Source organism: Prionailurus viverrinus, chromosome B3 (assembly GCF_022837055.1).
Source record: "Prionailurus viverrinus isolate Anna chromosome B3, UM_Priviv_1.0, whole genome shotgun sequence".
NCBI lineage: Eukaryota > Metazoa > Chordata > Mammalia > Carnivora > Felidae > Prionailurus > Prionailurus viverrinus.
In genome coordinates this window covers 93,553,909-93,561,802 of record NC_062566.1, presented here as the reverse complement: position 1 = coordinate 93,561,802, position 7,894 = coordinate 93,553,909, and the positions used below count along the sequence as shown (strand labels likewise).

At 46.2% G+C, this 7,894-nt stretch overlaps 1 long non-coding RNA gene across 1 annotated transcript; it reads right to left on the bottom strand.

Annotated features, from left to right (window-relative positions):
- Positions 1-4,716: 4,716 nt before the first annotated feature.
- Positions 4,717-7,465, bottom strand: LOC125167176 (uncharacterized). Its single transcript, XR_007152680.1, has 3 exons — positions 5,905-7,465; positions 4,980-5,065; positions 4,717-4,858 (listed from the first exon to the last, which is right to left on the bottom strand). It is a non-coding gene; the product is annotated as an uncharacterized LOC125167176 (long non-coding RNA).
- Positions 7,466-7,894: the final 429 nt, after the last annotated feature.

The window sequence follows — 7,894 nt, the reverse complement described above, 5'->3', positions numbered from 1 at the left end:
CCTGAGTAGAAGTTGTATGCTCAATCGGCTGAGTCATCCAGGCGCCCCAAAATTATTAGTAAGTTTTGAAGACAGAGACTTTGACCACGCATCTTCCTCTTTCACTGGGTCTGACAAATTTTGCAGCTGATCTTGCTGCTACACTCCTGTGTGTACGGGGAAAGCTTCCTGGAACATGGAAAACACAGTTCTCTCAGAGACAAAGAAGCATTAGGGCATGTCTGGGGAAAAGCAGGTAGTCTGTGCCAGTTGAAACTTTAAGGAAATGATGGAAACTTCATTCATTCATTCGCTTGTTCATTTAAAACTTGATTGAAGGAGGGTCCTGCTACTTCCAGGGAACAGGAAGAGGAAAACAAATGACCGTCCAAGACCCACAAGTAGCTCATAGTCTATTGGAAGAGGGGTAGAGACACAGACCAGCAGAGTAATGACTGAGATAAAAATAAGCGCCGAAAGCCTGGGGCACAGACAAGATGCCACCACCCAGCCTGGAGGTGGGTACGGTGCAGTGTTGTCCTAATGGGAAAGGCATGCGATTGACTGATAGAAGCCAATGGACACAGAGCATGTTAAGCCACTTGGTTGGCAGTTGATAGGGAAAGGTATGGAGATAGTTCCTCAGAGCAGGAGATGTACACATGCTTCCAGATAGTGGCTTGTGGATGAGCCATTGGGTAGAGTGCATGACACTCCCCAACAGCACCATTGTCCCCAAGACCCCCAACCCCACCACTGAATATCCTTCATGCCTGAATATTCATGCAATCCAGCCCTAGACCCAAGTGTTAAGATTTTTGCAACTATTGGGGCGCCTGGGTGGCTCCGTCGGGTAAGCGTCCGACTTGGGCTCGGGTCATGGTCTCGCGGTTTGTGAGTTCGAGCCCCGCGTTGGGCTCTGTGCTGACAGCTCAGAGCCTGGAGCCTGCTTCGGATTCTGTGTCTCCCCGTCTCTTGGCCCATCCCCTGCTCAGGCTCTGTCTCTCCCTGTCTCTCAATAATAAATAAATGTTAAAAAAATTTAAAAAGAAAAGATTTTTTCAACTATCAACTCAGCAGGTAAAATCATTCTTAAATCTTGAGCCGACCGCAGTAACTACTTGAATGACCCAATAAGGAGTCCACACTGAAACAATCTGCAACAGTTGAAACCCTCCAACCCCTGGACTTTTCATTTACACGAACCATCTTCACCCTGAAATAACAAAAGAATGATTTCTTCCCATGTTTTTCTCTTTCATTGAGAGTCTGGGCACCAATAAACTCCTGTTGGCAGTGTGGCTTTTCTCTAGCACACTTTTGACTATTTGTCCCTTTTGAGTATCATCATGGACTTAATGCTTTTCACAGACTCAACTGGTTCCAATTAGCTATGATAACGGACTTCTCAAATATCACAACTTGCTCAAAAAATAAAATTTAGACGGGGTCCCTATCCTTAAGGAAACTTACATTCTTTTTGAAAAAATGAGATCTAACATCCATGGAAAATGTCATGAACAGAACAAGGTAGCACATGGTTTTAAGGGGCTGTTCTGTCGCAGAATTGGGCAGTGCCCTTCCTCCCAAACAGTTCTTTGGATGGACCGATTTTCATGGGAGCTAAGACATTTGGGGAGAAAACCCGCATCGGTCCACAGATGGATTCAGATTCCTGTAAGCATGTTGGCAGGGAAGGGTGTTACTGACTCTACAAAACTGGGAGGGCCAGGGTTACATGCACCAGTGCAAGACTTCCTTCAAGCAACAAGTAAAGGCTGCTGGTATCTATGGCTGAGTATCAGGTCACTGGAAACCTTAGTGACTTAAACAACAATCAATTGACCCTCATGGCTCGTGGTTCTGGGAGTTGACTGGAATCATCAGCAAGGCAGTTCTCGGCCAGGGCTTCTGATCTCCGATTTCCATGGTTACAGTCAGAAGGTGGCTGCAGCTGGAGTCATCTCAAAAGCTACTTTGCTTTTATGCTGGCTGTTGGCTTATGCCTTAGCTGGGGCTTTCTGCCAGAACATGCCTCTCTGTGTGGCCAGGCTCCTCAGAGTATGGTGTCTGGGTTCCAAGAGGGAGGCAGGGTATGGAGGCTGCCAGTTTCTGAGGGCTTGGGGCCAGAAACTGGTGTGGCATCTCTTACCTATATTCTATTGGTCAGGCAGTTTCAGAGACCAGATTCAAGGAGGGGTGACCCAGAGCACCATTGGTTGGGAGGTGTGTCCAAGAATTTGGGGGCCACTTTTAAAAACAGAAACACTAAGTTTTTTTGAGTGTGAAGCGTATGACACAAATTCTCTCATTTAACTCTCACAGCCATCAAAGCATTTCAATAGTTTGGATGCAAACGAAGAACCAGTCACAGAGGAAACTAAAATTCAGAGAAAAGCTGGTGACTTGCTCAAGATCACACAGCACTCTAGTTCCAACGCCTATGTGCTTAGCTGCTACTGTCTGTTGGGTTCCCAGCACCTGGGGAAAAGAGGAATCGTCAAGGGATTGAGGCCCTGAGTGGGTGGGAACCCCAAGAAACCCTAAAACTGTGCACTGATGTGAACCTGATGGTACTGGAACAGAAGGTGTCCACCTAGAGCCCACAGCATCCAGGCTACAATGCTCAAGCCAGCCTTTTCACCAGAAAGGGATTTGAGACGGGAAAGGCATTGGTGTGGGCTGACTTGCCCACAGAGGCCCTACATGGGCCCTTTCTTCAGCTGGGCCTTGAAGGGCAGGTAGGATTTGAGTCATGGAGGCAAATGGAAAAGAATTACTAAGGTTTTCTTGTAGGTCCTTAGGCTTTGCTCTTCATTTGCTCCAGGGGAAGCCCCTCTCCTGATGCAGTACATCAGGATCTCATGTCAAAAATAAGTCTTCGTTTCCTCACGTCTTCATTTTGGGGACATGTGGTTTGACAAAAGGCCATTAAGTCCAACTAAAATAGCTTGGTCTTACTATACATAAAACTTATGCATGGGTTGTGTTAATATATGGTCCCCTCACAGAACACAAAGAACCTTCCTCAACAGGAAACCTCAGTGGCTTATTCTCTCTGTGTGAGGGTCTGCCGAAAAGGGCAGGGAATAATTTGGCAGAAGAAAAAAAGCTGGAGTTACAGCTTAATTCTGGCATGATCATGTGGTTGGAAGGTCAAAACAAAAACCTGCCTTTTGTTCGAAGTTCACTTGGAGAGATTGCGTGAGACTCTTTGATCTTGTAGGTCAAGGCACCAAGGCTTCAGGGCTCTTGAATTTATTTTGTGGTGAGGCTTCTGGGTTTCTGAATAAAGACCTATAGTTAGAGTGTAATTTCCTGCCCTGCTCCCCACAGCATGGGCACCGACTACATCACCCAGCTCCTCTCAGGGGGGAAGGAGATCTGAGGCCGCAATTTTCCCAAATCCTCTAAACTAGGATCTAAAAAGGGTCCTCTCTAAGGAAATCTTGGAAAACCTTGTGATGAAAAGGCGTTTCCTTGCTTAAAGCCAGGGCGGTCTTTCCGGTAGACTGAGCCTAGTGCCATGTGAAGGGCTTGAGAGCTGCTCCCACTGATGGAGATGAAATAGATGTTTACCCTTACGAATGGTGGGGCTTTAGTCCCTGACCCGTAGAGCATCCAAGGGACTTGGATTTCCCTTGCACACAGTACACTTACACTCAGCAAGAGCAAGGCCAGCCTTCAAGTTGGAAGGAGAGCTACCCATTTCCAGTAGGCACTTTAAAATTTTTTTCAACTCGGGGTGCCTGGGTGGCTCAGTCCGTTGGGCGTCGGACTTCGGCTCAGGTCATGATATCATGGTCCGTGAGTTTGAGCCCCATGTCGGACTCTGTGCTGACAGCTCAGAGCCTGGAGCCTGTTTGGAATTCTGTGTCTCCCTCTATCCCTCTGCCCCTCCCCTGTTCACGCTCTGTCTCTGTCTCAAGAATAAACATTAAAAAAAATTTAAAAATTTTTTCAACTCGAGAAATATATGCTCATTGTAGAAAGAGCATACAACTGCAGAAAAGAGACAATTAAAAAAAAAAAGGCAGCCATCTGTAATCCTATTACCAGAAATAATCACTGTTATTGTGGTATATTTCCAGAACTTTTTCTATGCATATGTGCCTGTATAAATGGTTATGTGTTCACACCCTCCACGTTTTTGTTACTTGTTCTTTCTCATGTACTCCCGTATCATAAACACTTTTCATGTCAATAGATACATTTCAATGATATTACGTGTCTAAAGTTTCTTTGAAGAGTTGTATTTAATGAATCTCATTGGAAGTCAATGTTGGCTACTTTTTTTTTTTTTTTACTATTATAATCAATACTATAGTAACTCTTCTTTTTTTTTTTAATTTTTTTTTTCCAACGTTTATTTATTTTTGGGACAGAGAGAGACAGAGCATGAACGGGGGAGGGGCAGAGAGAGAGGGAGACACAGAATCGGAAACAGGCTCCAGGCTCTGAGCCATCAGCCCAGAGCCCGACGCGGGGCTTGAACTCACGGACCGCGAGATCGTGACCTGGCTGAAGTCGGACGCTTAACCAACTGCGCCACCCAGGCGCCCCTATAGTAACTCTTCTTAATATTTTCCTTTTGGATATGTTCTGAAGAATGTAATTGCTAGATCAAAGCTTATGCACATTTTTAAGGATTTTTCATATCCCATCAGTCAGGATAGGCTAAAGGTTGTAACAAACACCCAGATCTCATTGGCTTAACACAGTAAAGATTTATTTCTCTTTTATTACAGTTCAGTATAGGTCATCTGGTTGGTAGGGGTGGAAGGAGCTCTACCCAGTCCTCTGGAAACAGAATTTATTCATATGATGGCTTTCCATCTGGCAGTGACTTGGAGTTCTTCAGCGGATCCTCTGATTTCAGCTGATAAGCAAAAGGAGGAGAAAATGAGAGAGAGGGAGAAAGGATGAGAGAGAGGACAGAGGGAGAGAGAGAATGGAGAATTGCACAGGTGGTTTTAGGGCCAGGCTTGAAATTGACTCACATCACTTCTTCTGCCCACTTTTCAGTTGTCTGAAACTCAGTCACATGACCACTCCTAACTCAACAGAGGCGGGAAATGCAGTTTCCCTGTGTGTGCAGGAAGAAAACACAGAGTTTGGTGAGTGCAGAGCATCGTTTCTGCCTCAAACATACATTACCGAGTTGCCAACCTATGAAATTTCTCCCGTTTAATATTCCCACCAGTAGAGTATGAAAATTCCTATGTCCCTACACCCTCAATAATTAAAAGGAAGACATTTTTCGTGTTGTTTTCTGTAGATCTACATAAGGCATTGATGCTTCTCTACACGACTAGACAAATATCTCTTTTTCTCTTGTGAGATATCTCCCTGTGCTCAGGACCAAGCTCTCTGGAGAGTCAGGACAGCATTTCTGACTGCTTTCCGGATAGCAACCCTCATCTCTAGCTCACAGGCTGGCCTGAGTTTCTGGGCCTTTCTCTCCCTGTTCTTCTGTCTCCCCCTTCTCTTCCCTGCTGTAGAGGAAGAGGTAATGTTCAGAAGTCTGCAACATGGGCGACCCTTACAGGAGCCCTGCCCCACTCCCCTGGCCCCACATACCCCTGACTGCGTGGCTCACGCAGAGGCATGAGGAAAAGATTCGCACTCTGCATTTTCTGGGCCATCTCAGGTGGGTTCCAGCTTACAATACATTTTCACAGAAAAAAAGTTCAGAGAACGGAATTGGGAAGACAGAATAGCAGTCCATACAGACTTGGCACATTGACCTTGACCAAACCGTCTAGTGTCTTGTCCTTAGCACGCAGTGTTCCTCCAAAATAATCCTTCCCGATTAAATCAGGAGGAGTAAACTGCTTAGCAATCATAAGGGGAAGGCGATAGAATTGTGCAAAACCTATTTTTGACCATCTTCATGTGAACTCAGGTTACTGAACAACCACTTACATCTGAGCTGTGGTTTCTTCCTTGTTTTGAAATTTAGTTTCTAGAAGATAATGCTTTCAAATGGCTTCTTGTTCATGTCTTCCTCAGGGACTACCAGCTGCTGCCTGAAGATTGCCTGGCAGGCCTGACCCCTTGGCAAAGCAAAGCGTCCAGTGAGGTCTTTGCAAAAAGTCTCTCCAAGGAGCTGAGGAGCTGGGCATCAGTACAGCAGAAAAATGCAAACCAATCAAGTCACAGATTTTTCAGGCATGCCAACCTTCTGGTCCTAGGCATGAAGCATTCCAAAAAGCCTAGGAAAATTCATATGTTTTCCTAAGAATGAACCGATATCTTGTCTTTCCAAGTTGTATCCTCTGATCCTTCCCTGAGAGGCAGCCATGATCTCTGAGGGGTGATAATAGCTGGGCCTCCTGGCTGAGTGAATCATACCAACTGTAAGCTTGGCTTATGACCCAGAAATGGAAACAGGAAGTGGCTTACAGAATATAAAGAGCACAGTCAAGGAAGGAGTGCAGTAGAATTCTCCTCGGATGACATGGTGTACAATAGACAGAGGTGAAGACTGGCATTTTTCCTTTTTTCTCTTTTTTTCTTTTCTTTCTCTTACCATGACACCCTCTGGCAGGGCTGGGCCATCTGAATGGGGAGTGGGATGTCCAGGGTGGCAGAGGGGGAACCACTGTGGATAAGTAGCTTCTCTCCAGAGGGAGCCCATCTGTGGGATGCTATGGCCCCTTTTCACCTCATCTTTGCAAAATAATTTGGGTTCTTCAGAATGTATTTTGCCAGGCTTTATAAATGTAAACTCTCAAGAGGTGCTTCCAATAAGAAAAACCGACTTCTGGCAGCTTTGAATAGTTCCCAGAAGGTTCTCTGAGCCCATGGGGGGAGGGCTTCCTTGCACTCATGCTGAGATACAAAAATCCACTGTCATCCCTAGATACCTGGAGGGGGCTGGATGGGGAGGGAGCCTGTCCTGCTCTGGGCATGGCCCTGGGGCATGGTGGCTGCAGGCGGGGTGGCCAGTGTGGGTGGACAGGAGTTTGGAGGGCTGACCTCCCTCTAGATGAAGGGCACCTCCCAGAGCTTCCCCACACTCCCCTTTATGCCTCTCCCAGGGCTGGAGAGCAGCTAGTGGAGGCTGAGGCCTGGCACATTGACTCAAACCAAATCATCCAGTGCTTTGTTCTTAGTGTTCGCTGTTCCACCACAGTTACCGTCCCCAATGAAATCAGGATGAGTAAACTCCTAAACTGGGTACTGGGCCCACCTATGCCAGTGGATGAATCTTGAAGACCTGAGGCAGAGCAGGGCCTGGGCCCTGAGGAGGGCCCATCCAGGAACCAGTCTACCATCAACAAATGCCTCCTGAGGACCCTCTCTAGACCAGTTTCTCAGACTGGAGTCCTGAAGCAGTGGCAAAATGATGGGTGGGAGTGGAGCTTTTCAAAAGGCTGATTTTCAGGGTGCCTGGGTGGCTCAGTCGGTTAAGCGTCTGACTTCGGCCCGGATCATGATCTCGCAGTTCATGGGTTCAAGCCCAGCATCAGGTTCTGTGCTGACATCTCAGCTGTGTATTCTGTGTCTCCCTCTTTCTCTGCCCTTCCCCTGCTCACACACTGTCTCTCTCTCTCTCTCTCTCTCTCTCTCAAAAATAAACATTAAAAACAAATAAAAATTAATTAATTAATTTTAAAAAGGCTCACTTTTGGTCTCCTCTATAGGCCTCCAGAATCCAAAATTTTCAAAGAAAGTCCTGGAAATCTGTGTTTTTGCACGCATTCTCTTCCCTAGGCCGGCCAGTGCAGTAAAATTTAAGAATCTTTCTCTATACCAATCCTGGTCTCATTTATTATCCTTTTCATGAAAACATTTCGTTTTCAACCTTTTGTGACTTCTGAAAATGGAATCTGAAGCAGAGGGATCCACTTCCATAATACCGCCTGTGGCCATCACTGGCATACTTGGCTTGCCGATTTTATCAGAGGAT